The sequence below is a fragment of the Lepisosteus oculatus genome, chromosome 14 (genome assembly GCF_040954835.1).
Source record: "Lepisosteus oculatus isolate fLepOcu1 chromosome 14, fLepOcu1.hap2, whole genome shotgun sequence".
Taxonomy (NCBI): Eukaryota; Metazoa; Chordata; class Actinopteri; order Semionotiformes; family Lepisosteidae; genus Lepisosteus; species Lepisosteus oculatus.
In genome coordinates this window covers 6,951,673-6,970,583 of record NC_090709.1, presented here as the reverse complement: position 1 = coordinate 6,970,583, position 18,911 = coordinate 6,951,673, and the positions used below count along the sequence as shown (strand labels likewise).

Here is an 18,911-nt window from a genome sequence, read left to right as displayed (position 1 = left end):
AGTGCGTGATCTCCTGTACTAGCCTGAGGAACAGACAGCGAGCCTGTCTCTCAATAATGATAACCTAGTGTGGAATGTCCTCTCCCAGTCTGAAGGACAAACAGTGAGCATGTCCCTCAGTAATAATAAAACGGTGTGTGATCTCCAGTCCCAGCAGGAGGAACAGACAGTGAGTCTGTATCTCAATACTAATAATACAGTGTGTGATCTCCTGTCCAAGCCTGGGGAACACTGAGGCTCTCTCTCAATACTAATAATACAGTGTGTGATATCCTGCCCCAGCCTGAGGAACAGACAGTGAGCCTGTCTCTCAATAATAATAATACAGTGTGTGATTTCCTGTCCCAGCCTGGGGAACAGTGAACCAGATACTCAATAATAATAATACAGTGTGTGATTTCCTGTGTCAGCCTGGGGAACACTGAGCCTGTCTCTCAATACTAATTATACAGTGTGTCATTTCCTGCCCCAACCTGAGGAACAGACAGGAGTGAGCCAGTCTCTCAATAATAATAAAGCAGATTATGATCTGCTGTCCCAGCCTAAGGAACAGTCAGGAAAGAGCAGGTCTCTCTATAATAATAATACAGTTTGTGATCTACTGTCCCAGATTGAGGAACAGACAGTGAGCCTGTCTCAATAATAATACAGTGTGTGACCATCTGTCCCAGACCGAGGAAAAGACAGTGAGTCTGTCTCTAAATAATAATAATACAGTGTGGGATCTCCTGTCCCAGCCTGGGGAACAGTGAGCCAGACTCTCAATAATAATAATACAGTGTGATCTACTGTCCCAGCCTGAAGAACAGACAGTGAGTTTGTCTCTCAATAATAATACAGTGTTATCTCCTGTCCCAGCCTGGGGAACAGACAGTGAGCCTGTCTCTCAATAATAATAATACAGTGTGTGATCTCCTGTCCCAGACTGAGGAACAGACAGTGAGACTGTCTCTCAATAATTATAATAATACTGTGTGAGCTCCTGACCCAGCCTGGGGAACATACAGTGAGCCTGTCTCTCTATAATAATAATTCAGTGTGGGATCTCCTGTCCAACTCTGAGGAACAGACAGTGAGCCTGTCTCTAAATAATAATAATACAGTGTGTGATCCTCTGTCCCAGCCTGAGGAACAGACAGTGAGCTTGTCTCTCAATAATAATAATACAGTGTGTGATCTCCTGTCCCAGCCTGAGGAACAGTGAGCCTGTCAATCAATAATAATACAGTATGTGATGTCTGGTCTCAGCTTGAGGAACAGAGAGTAAGCCTGTCTCTCAATAATAATAATACAGTGTGGGATCTCCTGTCCCAGCCTGGGGAACAGTGAGCCAGACTCTCAATAATATTAATAATAATAATAATACAGTGTGATCTACTGTCCTAGCCTGAGGTACAGTGAGCCTGTCTCTCAATAATAATATAGTGTGTGACCACCTTCTGTGGTCTGTTTCAAATCCACCCGCGATGAGACACAGAGGATAAATGAAGAGCCCCAGTCGCGCTAGAAAATCACCCGGGAAAGAGACTTTCAATGTAGGAAAAAAAAGTCGTTAGTAACAGACATAATATGTTTGTTTTGTTTTTTTAATCGCTTTGATGTGTGACTAAGCTCATACGACTAAGAGTTGCCCCCTTTGTCTAGATCTGGTAACCTGCTCGTCGCTGGTGGGCCAGATCGTGTCCCCCGTCACTACACTGGGGCATTAAGACCCACACAGACCGCAGGGTGAGTGCCCCCTGCTGGCCCCACTGAGAGGTCGTATCCCACCTCCTCCGCTCTCTGCGAAAAGCAGTATCTTCAGGCCCTCACATCCCACCCCTGCCACTCTCTGCGTAAATAAGTATCGTCAGGCCCTGACATCACACCCCCACCACTCTCTGCGGAAAGCACTGTCGTATAGCCCTGACACCCAACCCTCCACTCTCTGCATTAAGCACTGTCGTATAGCCCTGACATCCCACCCCCTCCACTCTCTGAATAAAAAAGTGTCGTATGGCCCTGACACCCACCCCTCCATTCTCTGCATAAAGCAGTGTCGTCAGGCCCTGACATCCCACCCCTCCACTCTCTGCGTAATGCGGTATCGTCAGGCCTTGACATCCAACCCCCGCCACTCTCTGCGTAAAGCAGAGATGTTACAGACATTTACAACAAAGACATATTATAAAATATTGACATATACTGTAGGCGGCTGGAGCATTATTGGGAGACAGACTCACTGTTCCTCAGGCTGTGACAGGAGATCACATACTGGGCTCCCAGATCAACTGAGTTCCCTCCTCCCTCTCCCAGTAGGATTGGGACCCGTTGTGATTCTGGCAGGTGTGGGAACTCTGGGATTAGATTTCTGAATTTCGGGAAGAATGTTTCTCTAATCCCAGAGTATCTGTCACAGTGCAGTAGGAAGTGCACCTCTGTCTCTATTTCTCCCCGCTGGCAGTGGGAGCACAGCCTGTCCTCTCTGGGCAGCCAGGTCTGCCTGTGTCGCCCAGTTTCTATGGCCAGGTTGTGGTCACTGAGCCTGTACTTCGTCAGGGTCTGTTTCTGTTTGTTATTTTTTATTTTGGTCAAATATTCAGCTAGTGTGTATTGTCTGTTTAAGGTTCTGTAGCATTCCAGTTTATGTTGTGTTTGTGTGTGTGTGTCCCAATGTGTGAGATATTGCTGTTTGATCTGTGCTGTGATGTGGTTGAGTCTGGGTTGTGGTGCTCTAGCAGTGCTGTCCTGAGGCTGGTTAGTGTCGGTGTCACTCACTGCGAGTGTGATCTCAGCAGAGTCTCTGTACTCTTGGGACACTTGACTCACCTGTCTCTCTCTTTCTCTCCCTGTGCTGTCCCTCTCCTGCCCCCTCTCTCCCTCCTTGGACTCCAGCTGGAGGAGGTCCAATCACCACCTCCTGTGAGACAGAAAAAAAATAAGGTGGGTAATGCTCTGATCCTCTCTTTATGAGACGTAAAACCGAGGTCCTGACTCTCTGTGGTCATTAAAAATCCCAGGGCGCTTCTCGAAAAGAGTAGGGGTGTAACCCCGGTGTCCTGGCCAAATTTCCAATTGGCCCTTACCAATCATGGCCTCCTAATAATCCCCTTCTATGAATTGGCTACATTACTCTGCTCTCCTCCCCACTGATAGCTGATGCGTGGTGAGCGTTCTGGCGCACTATGGCTGCCGTCGCATCATCCAGGTGGATGCTGCACATTGGTGGTGGTGGAGAGGAGTCCCCATTACCTGTAAAGCGCTTTGAGTGGAGTGTCCAGAAAAGCGCTATATAAGTGTAAGCAATTATTATTATTATATTAATTATTTACTCCTGTCCAGTGTCCAGTCAGTGTCCAGTCAGGGTGTCTGTATGAACCCCTCTCTCTCTCAGTGCAGTGTTCATGTCCTGGAGTGTCCAGTCATGTGTCTGTATGAACCCCTCTCTCTCTCTCAGTGCAGTGTTCATGTCCTGGAGTGTGCAGTCCGACTCTTAACGTGACTCTCCTGTCTCTGGTTCAGAAGCGCTGGTGCGTCTTTTTAAACTCCCTGAGCTGCGTGTCGGTGGAGACAGATGATCAGGACGAGCCGATGGAGGCGGCGGAGACCGTGGGTCAGGAGAGGAAGAGCGAGGGAGAGGAGGAGCAGGCTGCCGGGAAGGACAAGAAGAGGAAGAGGAGGTGCAGGTGAGCAGACAGGGGGGCGCCGCCCGGTCGTGTCTGTGATTCAAGGAGGAGTCTCCTCTTGCTGTTTGATGTCATGGTGACGTCTATGTCTGTGTCCCTCACACCTGCAATAACAATATTCTTTCCAGGTTCCTTTCCTGGTTCTGTGCCAGCTAAGATCTGGACTGGACTGGACTGGACTGGAGCTGAGGGACGCCAGACTGGACTGCACTGAAGCTGAGGGGCCCCAGACTGGACTGGACAGGAGCTGAGGGACACCAGACTGGACTGGACTGGAGCCTAGGGACACCAGACTGGACTGGACCGGAGCTGAGAGGCACCAGACTGGACTGGACTGGAGCTGAGGGGCCCCAGACTGGACTGGACAGGAGCTGAGAGACACCAGACTGGACTGGACTGGAGCTGAGGGACCCCAGACTGTGCTGGACCGAAGCTGAGGGACCCCAGTCTGGACTGAAGCTGAGGGACCCCAGACTGTGCTGGACCGAAGCTGAGGGACCCCAGTCTGTGCTGGGCCGAAGCTGAGGGACACCAAACTGTGCTGGACCGAAGCTGAGGGACCCCAGTCTGTGCTGGACCGAAGCTGAGGGACCCCAGTCTGGACTGCACTGGAGCTGAGGGACACCAGGTTGGACTGGAGCTGAGGGGTCCCAGACTGGACTGGACTGAAGCTGAGGGGCCCCAAACTGGACTGGACTGAAGCTGAGGGGCCCCAGACTGGACTGGACTGAAGCTGAGGGGCCCCAAACTGGACTGGACTGAAGCTGAGGGACCCCAGACCCCAGTCTGGACTGAAGCTTGTAATTTTTGTTCTTTTGTTAAGCATCAATAAAAAAATTAAAAAAAAATCTGTTTAGCTTTTGGTTTCCCCCCTCCAAAGTTGCTGCTGGGAGAGGTGTGAGTGGGGCCAGCAGGGGGCGCTCTCACCCTGCGGTCTGTGTGGGTCCTGTTGCCCCAGTATAGTGACGGGGGACACTGGACTGTAAACAGGCGCCGTCCTTCAGATGAGACGTCAAACCAAGGTCCTGACTCTCTGTGCTCATTAACAATCCCGGGGTGTTTCTGGAGAAGAGTAGGGGTGTTACCCCACTATCCTGGCCTGATTCCCCCCCTGGTCTTGACCCATCATGGCCTCCTAATCACCCCCCTCTCTGAACTGGCTCCATCCCTCTGCTCTCCTCCCCACTGGATCCCCCTGACCTGGGAAGAGCTCTGAGCGGAGAGTCCAGACGAATTAATTATTATTATTATTCGTGCTGCACTGGGCTTCAGTTCTGGCAGTGAGAGGGGGACTCTGTGATCAGTACAGATACTTATTACTGTATAATAATACACGATAGAAATGGAAAACAGGGTAGCGCTGTAGTCTCTTCGAAACATTTTGAACTGCCAGAAGAAGTTTTCACAACCCGGACTCGTGAAGGTACAGGTCTCCCATCGTCCGGAGCAAAGTGTATGGTGTCCTGGTGATTTCTCCCGTTTTGAACGGAGTTTAATGTCGCGTTTCTACTTTATTAGAGAGTGGCACTGAACATCCTGTGATGGACTGGTGTCCTGTCCAGGGTGTGTGAGTGTGTGTGTGTCCTGTGATGGACTGCTGTCCTGTCCAGGGTGTGTGAGTGTGTGTGTGTCCTGTGATGGACTGGTGTCCTGTCCAGGGTGTGTGTGTGTACTGTGATGGACTGGTATCCTGTGAAGGACTGGTGTCCTGTCCAGGGTGTGTGCGTGTCCTGTGATGGACTGGTGGATCACAATATTAATTCTCCTCCTTGATTCCCTCCTTTATCGCCAGAGTGAAAGCGGGACACGGCAGTAAAAGCTCAACCCTGCGGGTGGTGGTCCTCTCGGCCACACTGGGGCGCTGTGGCTGCACGGGGGGGGGGGGGTTATGTTCAAGTCCCGCTGGGAATCGCACCGACGCGGCGGAGTTCGTGAACGTCCCAGACACCAAGAAAACGAGAGAGAGAAAAAAGGTCGTTTTCGGGGTTCAAGAAGCAACCCCGAGATTCAGGGAGTTTCCCCGCTGAGCTTACTCTGCCGAAAACACGCAGGTTTTATTTTTTTCCCGTGCCCCTCCTCACACAGGCCGTTTCTGTAGCGTGAAGTTGTGTTTTTTTGCGCGGTGGTCGGTGAGGGGTGAAATTTTCTTTTTTCCCACGGTCTGAAACAGAAACGGCCGGGTGGTGTTGTAGAGAGGTTGACGTGCCTGGTTTTCCTCGTCTACGAAGTCCGATTTTTTGGGGGGGGTCGTGAGGTCCCACGCAGCGCTCGGAAAAGAAAATGCCATCTCTTTTCCCCGCAGGACGGGGGCGGGGGGAACCCGTGGTTTTTGGACGTGGCGTGGCCCGAAATTTCCGCCCTTGGCCGCTAGAGGGGGGTTGAGGTTGGTCTTTCTTTGACTTGGGGGTAGGGGGGGTGCTAATTTCACTGAACCAAACCCCACGGAAACCCGTGTTGGACGTGGGGGTGCTGAATGCGCCCTCGACGTGATTTTGTTTTTAAATTCAAGTGCAGCTTTTGTAACCCTTGGGCCGGAAACACCTGGACCCGTTTCCCCTGCCTGTCCGAGGTGGCGACTACCGGGGTCGTACAGGGACACCCGGCTGGCCGCTGAGAGTTGGAAAAATAAAATGTCCACCTAAAAAAAAAACAACCGCGAAAAATGTCGGCCATTTTTGTTTCGCGGCCGAGCCGTGAGCGCGTCGGGGGCGACATCACGGGGGCGTCACAATGAGCCGCCTGACGTCACAGAGCGGCGGAATCTAGCGGGGGGCGGCGCTGGAGCCCCGTGAGCTCAGAGGAGTGAAGAGAGAGGAGGAGGAAAGCGCTTTCTAAACACGTGTTTCTTCCAAAAAAGATTCGTGGGTTACTTCGACTTCAATCAAATAATAGTTCCAGCTTCAGATTCACTCTGAAGTATCCCCGTGAAATCGGTAAGTCAGTTAAAAATGCCGCTGTCGAGAAATAACAAAATAAGTTGAGAAATAAGTTGTTTTTTTTTCCCATTACTCCACTCTTATGGGTGTGATCGTGCTGTAAAAAGATATTGAGAGGAGGTGCACCTCTACACAGAGAGTGGTGGGGGTGGGGAACAAGCTGCCCAGCCCTGTGGTTGAAGCCGATACCCTGGCTTCTCTCCAGACACAGCTGGGTGAGCTCCTCCAGTCAGGACAGGAGGCTCTACTATACACAGAGAGTGGCGGGGGTGGGGAACAAGCTGCCCAGCTGTGTGGCTCCGCCCCCTCCCCTCCCCTCTGTGACTCTGCTTGTCTCGGCAGGACGATGGACCGACAGAGATGCCGCACGGCCGTGCACGGTCGCAGCAGGACCCGGGCCCGGCGAGGCGTCGTAAGTCCACCCCTCCCGCCCGCCGACCAGCGTCCAGCGTCCAGCCCTCCTCCGACTGGCCTCTCCGCCCCCAGCAGCGCTCGCTGTATTATAATAATAATAATAAACTTCACTGATAGAGCACCTTTCACACACATAGCAGCGCAAAGCGCTTGACAGACCAGGTCTCAAGGTAACACCTCCAGACGAGGAGAGACACTTCCAGTGGTGATCTTGACTGAGGACACGCCTCGGCTCAAGAGACAGGGTCGCGGATCCGAGGAAAACCAAGCTGCAGGTCCATTATGGCCTTCTGAGAGCACAGATTGCCTCTGGACGTCCTACACTCTTCCTGGACACACTGTAGAGACTCACCTGTCCGGACTCTCACTGGACACACTGTAGAGACTCACCTGTCCAGACTCTTACTGGACACACTGGTCAGACTCACCTGTCCAGACTCTCACTGGACACACTGTACACACTCACCTGTCCACACTCTCACTGGACACACTGTAGAGACTCACCTGTCCACACTCTCACTGGACACACTGTAGAGACTGCCCAAGGCCCCTAGTCTCGACACGACTGGGCTGGGCTATTTGGTCAGAGCTGTCTCGGAGATGGGCTGTTTGGCGTCTTCACAGGTCACACCGGTCAGGCCGAACCCGGACTGGCAGCGGGAGAGGTCCTGGCCCAAGTCCCGGTGCTTTTCCGTAAGTCTGACCCGGTCGCCTTCCGCGAGACTGGACCGGCCGCCCTGTGGTGGGCCCGGTGCCCCACATCTACCCTACAGCTCCCCCACTGACCCCGAACTCCCAATACCCTACAGCTCCCCCCACTGACCCCTAAACTCCCGATACCCTACAGACTCCACTCTGACCCCTAAACTCCCGATACCCTACAGCTCCCCACACTGACCCCTAAACTCCCGATACCCTACAGCTCCCCACACTGACCCCTAAACTCCCGATACCCTACAGCTCCCCCCACTGACCCCTAAACTCCCGATACCCTACAGCTCCCCCCACTGACCCCTAAACTCCCGATACCCTACAGACTCCACTCTGACCCCTAAATTCCCGATACCCTACAGCTCCCCACACTGACCCCTAAACTCCCGATACCCTACAGCTCCCCACACTGACCCCTAAACTCCCGATACCCTACAGCTCCCCACTCTGACCCCCACAGTCCTGATGGCCGAGAGGTCTCTGCTTGCTGTAGTGATTGAGTGAGCTCTGTGGACCTAACCTCTGTCTTGTGTCCTCGTTTCAAGCGTCTCCTAGTGGTCCGTCATTTCACCAGAGCTGAAGGTGAGATCTGGGGAGGAGACAGAGCACCCCCTAACACCCCTGAGCTAGGTTACAGGGTAAGACAGCTTCTTACTGTTGGACACACCTGTCCACACTCTTTCTGGACACACTGGACACACTCGCCTGTCCGGACTCTTACTGGACACACTGGACACACTCGCCTGTCCGGACTCTTACTGGACACACTGTACACACCCACCTGTCCAGACTCTTACTGGACACACTGTACACAACCACCTGTCCAGACTCTCACTGGACACACTGTCCACACTCACCTGTCTGGGCTCTTATTGGACACACTGTACACACCCACCTGTCCAGACTCTCACTGGACACACTGTCCACACTCACCTGTCTGGGCTCTTGTTGGACACACTGTCCACACTCACCTGTCCATACTCTTACTGGACACACTGTACACACTCACCTGTCCACACTCTCACTGGACACACTGGACACACTCACCTGTCCAGACTCTTACTGGACACACTGTACACACTCACCTGTCCAGACTCTTACTGGACACACTGTACACACTCACCTGTCCAGGCGTAGTCTCTGCTCCTCATCCCCCCTGCGTTGTGTCTCCCCCTCTCCCCGCTGGACAGAATCCCGTGGTGTCTTCATGTTTCCCCGAGCTCGTCCAGAAGCTTGAGAGGGCGGCCGAACTGCAGCTGGAGCTCCCGGGGTCGTCCGGCTCGTCCTGCTCGGGCTCGCCCAGCTCGTTCGGCTCGGTGTCCCCCCCCCCTCGCCCAAGAGCCCCCTCCGCTCCCCGGCCCCGGACCCCCCTCCGGCCCCCTCACGCCCCTGACCGCCCCGCCCCACCGCCCCCCCTTCCTCCCCGCCATGCCCCTCGAGCCCCCCCTGCTGCCCGGGGCGGTGCCCCTGCCCCTGCCCCCGCCCGTCCTGCCCCCCATCGCCCGCCTGGCCCCGCCAGGCCCCGCCTGGGGCTCCCCAGTGCGGAGGGCAAGGAGAGAGGCTGAGATGTCTGACGAGGCAAGTGGGGCAGAGTCTGTCTGTCTGTCCATCTGTCCTTCTGTCCGTCTATCCTTCAGTCCATCTGTCCCTCTGTCCATCTGTCCCTCTGTCCTTCTGTTCTTTTCTCTGTCCATCTGTCTTTCTGTCCTTTTCTCTGCCTTTCTGTCCATCAGTCCATCTGTCCTTTTCTCTGTCTTTTTGTCCATCTGTACTTCTCTCTTTCTGTCTTTCTGTCCTTCTGTCTGAGTCTCTCCATGTCTCCCTGCTCTCTGTCTGTCCTGCGTTGTCCCAGCTGGGTCTCTCTCCCTGTGTCTCTCTGTGTGTCTCCCTGCTCTCTGTCTGTCCTGCGTTGTCCCAGCTGGGCCTGTCTCCCTGTGTCTCTCCATGTGTCTCCCTGCTCTCTGTCTGTCCTGCATTGTCCCAGCTGGGCCTGTCTCCCTGTGTCTCTCCGTGTGTCTCCCTGCTCTCTGTCTGTCCTGCGTTGTCCCAGCTGGGTCTCTCTCCCTGTGTCTCTCCGTGTGTCTCCCTGCCTGTCTCTCTGTCTGTCCTGCGTTGTCCCAGCTGTGTCTCCCTCCCTCCTCTCTCTCTCCATGTGTCTCCCTGCTCTCTGTCTGTCCTGCGTTATCCCAAATGGGTCTCTCTCCCTGTGTCTCTCCTTGTGTCTCCCTGCTCTCTGTCTGTCCTGCGTTGTCCCAGCTGGGCCTGTCTCCCTGTGTCTCTCCGTGTTTCTCCCTGCTCTCTGTCTGTCCTGCGTTGTCCCAGCTGGGTCTCTCTCCCTGTGTCTCTCCGTGTGTCTCCCTGTCTGTCTCTCTGTCTGTCCTGCATTGTCCCAGCTGGGCCTGTCTCCTCTGCTCTCTGCCTTCAGCTCTGTTCGCCGATGTCTCATTGTCTCTCTCTCTTTCAGCCCTGTCTCTCAGTGTCTCTCTCGGCCTGCTGTCTGCCTGTCCCTGCCTCTCTGTCTCTCTCTCTTTCAGCCCTGTCTGTCAGTGTCTCTCTCCTCCTCCTCTCTGTCCTCAGTGTGTCTCTCTCCTCCTCTCTGTCCTGTGGTGTCCAGGCAGTGTGTCTCTCTCCTCCTCCTCCTCTCTGTCCTGTGGTGTCCAGTGGGTCAGTATTAGTGGGCTACACCCAGGCTCACTCACTGCGAGTGTGATCTCAGCAGAGTCTCTGTGCTCTTGGGACACTTGACTCACCTGTCTCTCTCTTTCTCTCCCTGAGCTGTCCCTCTCCTGCCCCCTCTCTCCCTCCACGGACTCCAGCTGGAGGAGGTCCAATCACCACCTCCTGTGAGACAGAAGAAAAAGAAGGTGGGTAATGCTCTGATCCTCTCTTTACTCCTGTCCAGTGTCCAGTCAGTGTGTCTGTATGAACCCCTCTCTCTCTCAGTGCAGTGTTCATGTACTGGAGTGTCCAGTCAGTGTGTCTGTATGAACCCCTCTCTCTCTCAGTGCAGTGTTCATGTCCTGGAGTGTCCAGTCAGTGTGTCTGTATCAACCCCTCTCTCTCTCAGTGCAGTGTTCATGTACTGGAGTGTCCAGTCCGACTCTTAACGTGACTCTCCTGTCTCTGCTTCAGAAGCGCCGATGCGTCTTTTTGAAGTCCCTGAGCTGCGTGTCAGTGGAGACAGAAGATCAGGACGAGCCGATGGAGGCGGCGGAGACCGTAGCTCAGGAGAGCGGTTTGGCGTCGCGCTCCGCAGCTCGAACTTCGGTGCGAGGCAGGGCGGGAGGGAGTCGATGTGGCCTCGGCGCCATCTTTGCTGGTGAGTCAATTGTGACCGTTGCGGTACAATAAACCATCAATAAACCTTTTCCCACCCCGTCCAGTATTTCTGTCGCGGCCCACGTCCCTTACAATCGACAAACTATAAAAAAAACAGTAGCCCTTCGTAACATTACACGCCATTTTTTTTATTTTAAACGTCCGCTAGATACGCAGGTGGCTCGATACCTGTCTTATCCTCGCCGGCGTCTTTATACCGGCAAGTGAAATTTATTTGGGGTCCCTCAGAATTGTGACAGAAATGTCAGTGAACCACAATAAAAAACGAAACTTTTTTTTTAAAGGCGGTGAATGGATTTTCTGAGTAACCGTGTAGCGACTAACGTAAGGGAAAAAAAGTTGTCTTTCCCTACGAAGACGTTTTGGTACAGGACTTTCTTTAAATATCAGTTGTGCATAACGTTTTACAAAAAGTTGATGATGATCTTGGAGATAATTGCAAAGGAAAATTGAGATAACTACCAAAACATTACGTGTGAAACGACAGGACAGAACTTTGAACCCACAAAGAAACAAAGGTATGAAATATTGCCTCGTCATGGGGGGTTGATAATTGTAGTAAGTGTTCCTAATTTTCGTAAAGAAATGTATATTATGGGAGTCACACGTGAGATTTAGTGTATATACGTTTCATATTGTGCATATATACGGGGTTAAAAAGTGGAATGAGTATGATTATAAACTCGTGTGTCCTATAATCATAATTATTGAACAAGCTTTGATTAGACAGGTGAAAAACAACATCAGATCCTTTTTTTTAATATATTCTCACGTCTGAATATCAGCTTCTCCCCTCTGGCCAACATTTCAGGGCTCCCAGGTGTAGATCCCAAATTGAAACAAATTTTAATTTGTTACCCAGTTAAACAGTTAATAGAAGTGAGTGACCAGGGTAAATAAAGGTGGGTCAGTGTAAACTGTTTATTCTGGACCAGACTTCGTCATGTGTGATATGTCATGACTTCTTATATTAAGTTTTATCTTTATATTTAGTTCTACATGTGTAATAGATGCGATGTGTGTCCATAAAAAGGTTTCTCCAGGGGAAAATCAAGTTCGTTTTAAAACCGTGTTTCCTTTTTAGGGTACGTTTGCATTCCAAGTGTGGGGTTTTTGCCTTTTTATCATATTTTGGATGTGAATCCGTGGTATTTTTGCTGAGACAAGTTGCCTTTCTTATACGCGGAGGGATCTGCTCGTGAGATGTCCGCTTGGTCCATTTCTGAGCTCAGTATAAGGTGTAGAAAGCATGACTGTCATCATAACCCGCCTCTCACCCAGGTGTGGAATAATGTTGTGACTATTGCTTCAGCAATAACATGCTGATTGCATGTTTCTAGATGGGTATAACAGAGATCTCAACTACTGAGGGGCCTTATTAATAAAGTCTCCACAGCCGAATCGCTGTGTCTCTTTTCAGCTGGCGATAAACCTTTCCTCGATCCTTTGCGGACTTGTAAAACTGTTCCTGATCAGAATAAAAAACGCTCACGCTAATACACAAGCACCCGTGTCTCGCCAAAGCTGACAAATAAATAGACGGACAAGCCGCACTGCACGTGTGAACAGGGGAATGAGCGAGCGAGCGGGGATAGGGCGCCTCCTGCGCTTAAAAGCTTACAGCACCTGGTATTCCCAGGCGGTCTCCCATCCAAGTACTAACCAGACCCATCCCTGTTTAGCTTCCAAGATCAGACGAGATCAGGCAAGCTCAAGAGGGTGTGGCCGTAAGCGAGAGCAAGGCTCGCTGGCACCCTTCTTATTGAGAGGACAGCTCCGTCACCTCTTTTACGACGCTGCTTTTTTTCCCTTGCGTTTTTCTCTTCTTCCCACGTTCTCTCTCTTCACTGCCTTCGTCCCCGCTCTATTTCACTTCAGCCTTTCACTCTTGCTTCCTTCCAATGAGGACGGAGCTGCGGGAGAAAGGGCGCTATAGAGGATCGCTGTGGAGAGCTGCTGCTGTGCTTTGACATCTGAGCTCTGTGGAAAACGATCTCAATACAATTCTGAAAAACGCGACTCTCCGAATGCCAGCCGAACAAGTCTCTACAGCCAAAGCGCTGTGTCTCTTTTCAGCTGGCGATAAACCTTTCCTCGATCCTTTGCGGACTTGTAAAACTGTTCATGATCAGAATAAAAAACGCTCACGCTAATACACAAGCACCTGTGTCTCGCCAAAGCTGACAAATAAACAGATGGACAAGCCGCACTGCACGTGTGAACAGGGGAATGAGCGAGCGAGCGGGGATAGGGCACCTCCTGCGCTTAAAAGCTTAAAGCACCTGGTATTCCCAGGCAGTCTACCATCCAAGTACTAACCAGGCCCATCCCTGTTTAGCTTCCAAGATCAGACGAGATCAGGCGTGCTCAAGGGGGTGTGGCCGCAAGCGAGAGCAAGGCTCGCTGGCACCCTTCTTATTGAGAGGACAGCTCCGTCACCTCTTTTACGACGCTGCTTTTTTTCCCTTGCGTTTTTCTCTTCTTCCCACGTTTTCTCTCTCCACTGCCTTCGTCCCCGCTCTATTTCACTTCAGCCTTTCACTCTTGCTTCCTTCCAATGAGGACGGAGCTGCGGGAGAAAGGGCGCTATAGAGGATCGCTGTGGAGAGCTGCTGCTGTGCTTTGACATCTGAGCTCTGTGGAAAACGATCTCAATACAATTCTGAAAAACGCGACTCTCCGAACGCCAGCCGAACAAGTCTCCACAGCCGAAGCGCTGTGTCTCTTTTCAGCTGGCGATAAACCTTTCCTCGATCCTTTGCGGACTTGTAAAACTGTTCCTGATCAGAATAAAAAACGCTCACGCTAATACACAAGCACCCGTGTCTCGCCAAAGCTGACAAATAAACAGACGGACAAGCCACACTGCACGTGTGAACAGGGGAATGAGCGAGCGAGCGGGGATAGGGCGCCTCCTGCGCTTAAAAGCTTACAGCACCTGGTATTCTCAGGCGGTCTCCCATCCAAGTACTAACCACTACATCCTTCGGATGAGACGTAAAACCGAGGTCCTGACTCTCTGTGGTCATTAAAAATCCCAGGGCGCTTCTCGAAAAGAGTAGGGGTGTAACCCCGGTGTCCTGGCCAAATTTCCAATTGGCCCTTACTAATCATGGCCTCCTAATAATCCCCCTCTATGAATTGGCTACATTACTCTTCTCCTCCCCACTGATAGCTGATGTGTGGTGAGCGTTCTGGCGCACTATGGCTGCCGTCGCATCATCCAGGTGGATGCTGCACATTGGTGGTGGTGGAGGGGAGTCCCCATTACCTGTAAAGCGCTTTGAGTGGAGTGTCCAGAAAAGCGCTATATAAGTGTAAGCAATTATTATTATTATTATAACCAGGCCCATCCCTGTTTAGCTTCCGAGATCAGACGAGATCAGGCGTGCTCAAGGGGGTGTGGCCGTAAGTGAGAGCAAGGCTCGCTGGCACCCATCTTATTGAGAGGACAGCTCCGTCACCTCTTTTACGACGCTGCTTTTTTTCCCTTGCGTTTTTCTCTTCTTCCCACGTTCTCTCTCTTCACTGCCTTCGTCCCCGCTCTATTTCACTTCAGCCTTTCACTCTTGCCTCCTTCCAATGAGGACGGAGCTGCGGGAGAAAGGGCGCTATAGAGGATCGCTGTGGAGAGCTGCTGCTGTGCTTTGACTTCTGAGCTCTGTGGAAAACGTTCTCAATACAATTCTGAAAAACGCGACTCCCCGAACGCCAGCCGAACAAGTCTTGAAGTGGAAATCTAATAAGTAAATTGATTCTTAAAATGTAGAGAGCTTTGCAAAGAAATATATTGGGGCTTTTAGATAATATATTTCAAGGATGTAATTGCTGTGCTACAGTACGTGCAGAATTTTAGAAAACAGTGCGTCAACAAAGTACACTGTTTAGGTTACGTTAGAAGACAATGTACCAAAACAATATATGCTGTCTGAGTCATTAGAATTAGCTGAAAGTAACTGATAAGCTTTGAATAACATATCTAGTGCTTCTTCTTTCGCTTTTTGATGTCATCTGTTTTCTCTTAGGGAAAGTGGAAGTTTTAGAAGGGACAAAGCGCTGAGCTTTTTTCCAGCGCAACGTCTTATGAAAACCCTGTACTGCTTGGAACAAATTGAGTCTCTGGTTGCTCCCAATATTGAAATAAAGACCTTACTCAGGTGAGAACTCTTGTGGCTTCCTTGATAGTTATATTTCCATGACACCGGTTTTAATGTCTGTAGATTGTATCTTATTTTTATTTTTTGTTTTGTTTCATGTTCATATTATGTGTTTTCACCCAGTTGACTCCAGTTAATAACAGTTCACCCAGTTAATAGCCACTTTTTATGCGCGAAAAACGGGTGATCTTTCTATCTCGTGATCAGCTTAGTATCTTTCTGTAAGTTTTTTTCTTCTTAATTAAACGTTTAAAATACATGAATTTCATAAAGACAACACACGTTTCGAACAGAAAAAAATCATATTCTGTTCTCTTCCTGGTATGTATAACAGATCAGCAGGTCTTATTTTCCCAATTGCTTTTTTCCACTGTATTTATCATAATGGCTAGCCAATGTCCTCTCTTAGCTAGGTAATGTTACTTGTGGATGTGCTTCTGCGTTGCGTAGAAGCACATGTATCCATAGAAAGTGTATTATACTACTATTTGAGCTACAGTACATAAAAATAATTATATCGTTATTAATTTCTTTAGGTACGTGATTCCATATTATATTCCCCATTAATCAAATTCTAAAAGTATGCTTTTGTTTACTCCGATAACGAGCACATTCACAGAAAATGTTAATATCTTATGACTTTTCACAAAGTATATAAAGTTAAGATGGTCAGAAGGAGCATGTAAAAACGTTTCCGAAACGTGGTAAAATCTTACTACATGTAAGACTTTGATGCTTAAAATGTTTAGGAAGAAAGTGGAATACTGGTGTGTTTTTTTTCTTTAAACTACCAATACCAGCCATATACAGTTTACACTATATGTTTATGTTCCTAAATTAATATAGTTTATGGTGGTGTATCGTGGTTGTAGAGGTTTGATGGGTTTACTGAGACAATTATTAATTGTAGCAGTAATCACGAGGTTGTTCGTTGTGGCTTTTAGAAAATCAATCGTCAGAACAACTAACAACGCACACACACGGGTTCAATACACGAGATACATTTATTCATATAAATTGTGCACCAAACATATACTAGTCTGCCTGGATACGAGCGGCAGACCTTACTGTGAGGGTTATCAATATACAAGGTATATAATCTCGAAGAGATGCCAACACAAAGAGATACACAACAGAGAATATATGTCAATATATATAGTTCGGTTACCAAATCGCTAATCAGTGTTATTACCCACTGTTACTCTAAACTCGGAAGTAAATACATTACTCATGAATTAAATTGATAACAACTTGTGTTGAGGTACAATTGAATTCTCGAGACACAATGTAGAACATGGGGTTTACTTATCCGCTGTGTATGGATTTGGAATCTCCCGGCACGAACACCAAACCAGCTGACAGGCTCTGTTGCAGCCTCTGTTGCAGCGGTTGTCCAATGGGCGTTGTGTCGGCGTTCTCTGGCTACCGGCCAACCAGTCAAGGTGCAGCTCGGAGTAGGACGGGCGGAGGAATCTGACTGCGGCGCGCAGGGCAGTCGTTGCTCCGAGGAGATCTACCAGCAGTCCAGCTGGCTAGTAGAAAGTCTCTATGCACAGAGTGTGACCACGAGTCCTCACAAGTCACTCTTTTGCCTGGGAAGAAGCTGGTTCGTTCCTGGTCCAGCGCTGCTTCTGAATAAGCTATTCAGGTTGTCGACGAGGGTCCAACTGTAGGCTGCCGTTGATCAAGCGGATCATTCACGTTGGTAGAATTCTGAGTACGTATGGGATCCTCGGCCTCGCGCTTAGAACAAAGTCCAAGTCCCTTTGCAGACAACAGCAGTTGTCACGTGATTGTCTCTGAGGATGCGCGAAAATGGCCAAGGAGAGCCCCGATCTGAGCTTGCGCTCCCTTTTTGACCAAGACATAGATGTGTGCTGATTGGTTGAGAGTTTGGCGGGCATTAGAGACCCACGTGGTATTACCACGCCCTGCCAGTCCCTGATTGGTTGGTCAAGGTGAGATATGAGTCACTTACTCTTGACACTTAGGAATGCAGTCCAGATGTCCATTCGGCACTCCCTAGACAGATAGGCACCAATGGATGACCATTGATCATGATAGCCAGGCTAAGCTAAGTGCATCCCCATCTGGGAGCTGTCCATTATCAAAAGAAAACATCTTAAATCAACCTGCATGAATACTTTCTCTGTGGCTGCACCACAAAGATGGAGGGTGAGATGGGGCCTCATTTAGGACAGAATACCACCGCTTAATTCTGTCTTATTAACAAGCATTGCCGCTACAACGGCATCTCTCCTGTCAAACTTCCTCCTGACGTGTTTGACAGGATCTGGGCCGTGGTGAACAGTGGGAATGACGCCCTGTGGAGAGTGAGGAACATGGGGCTGTTCAAAGGCATCGAGGTCCCAGTCAAGGCAGCAGGTAGCCTGGCCCTGTTCATCACCCGAGAGAACTATTACCTCAGAGATCTGTGGAGAGAAGGGAGGGAGGAAGCAGAAAATCTGTGGGAAATTGAGAGCATAGGTCAATATCTCAAGAAACTGTGAAAAACATTATCATGTTTAAGTAAAGAATGTGATTTGCACCAGAAAAAAATAAATTGTTGCTATATAACTGGTACCGTGTCAAAATGTAATGAGATGTGATTATATATACTGTTTTAAGTATGTATATTAATGTAAAGCTTTCTAATTTGTGATGTCCTGTATTTTTTTGTGAAAAGAAAATAAAGTTCTTAAAAAATTGATTCACCCAGGGCGAGGCTCGGCCATTGCACTCCGGCTGTGCTGACCCCTGCGAATTCCCCAAATGTGGGAATCTCGACTGCATAATTTCTGGTAGTGGGGGACTGCGTTCGCGCTCTCCCCTGATGTGCTTGGTCCAATATCAGATACGGGAGAGTTAGGACACCACGAGCTGCGATAGGATCCCAGTTCGAAAGGATTCGATGCCACTGCTGGTTCCCGGTTTCTTTTAGTTAGAGGTCCGGAGAAGCATTTCAAGCTGGTTACACTACTCCTTCCGGACATTCATTCCCTTTTCAAAGTCAGTCGTTTTGCTGTTGTCTGCATTATTTAGGCTGATTATCGAGGTTAGCCTTTATTTGGTCATGGGGGCCTCGGTACTGTATGCTAATTCTCAAGACAGTTTCACCCGTTTTCTGATTGCTAGGTTCTGTACCAGTGCAGACATGTCAAACAGTGAATGGCTGTACCTCTATTGTATCCGTGCTCAATGAATGAAATCAGTAATAAATGAATATATGTATAGTTATACGAAAAACAAGTGGTTTATCGACTCATCTTCATTTGCAGATTTAGAGGCAGCTTCGATATTCGGGGGAGGCGTAAAACATGGTGCTGATCTTTGGAAAGCAGGAGGCAAAACTGACACGTTCTCATACAAGGAGCTGAAACCAGGCCACCTGGGTGAAGATCAGGTATCGTAACCGCTAGACCATATGGGAGCATACAGCCATGTTGTGCGTGCGTCATGTAAGCAAACTGTAATTGCTGCCTTCATGACCTGCTTGATGGAGAAAACACACAAGAGAGTTGGCACTCAGAGTGTCGAAGGGTTGATGTATACTAGGGCTCAGTTGAAATGCAGTGTCAGGACTTTTCCGACTAGTGTCACACAAAGAGAGTACATCCTTTCCTACTGGCTGTGTATGTCTCGGTAACTCGCTGTGATCATATAGTGCTCAGAATTTGTGTTGTGGCCGC

General features: G+C 49.9%; 1 non-coding gene and 2 pseudogenes across 1 annotated transcript; 1 reads left to right on the top strand and 2 right to left on the bottom strand.

Annotated features, from left to right (window-relative positions):
• Positions 1-12,679: 12,679 nt before the first annotated feature.
• On the bottom strand, positions 12,680-12,798 carry LOC138218670 (5S ribosomal RNA; annotated as a pseudogene).
• Positions 12,799-13,335: 537 nt separating this feature from the next.
• On the bottom strand, positions 13,336-13,454 carry LOC138218930 (5S ribosomal RNA; annotated as a pseudogene).
• A 4,436-nt stretch (positions 13,455-17,890) lies between these two features.
• LOC138243528 (U1 spliceosomal RNA) lies at positions 17,891-18,055 on the top strand. Its single transcript, XR_011192183.1, has one exon. It is a non-coding gene; the product is annotated as a U1 spliceosomal RNA (small nuclear RNA).
• Positions 18,056-18,911: the final 856 nt, after the last annotated feature.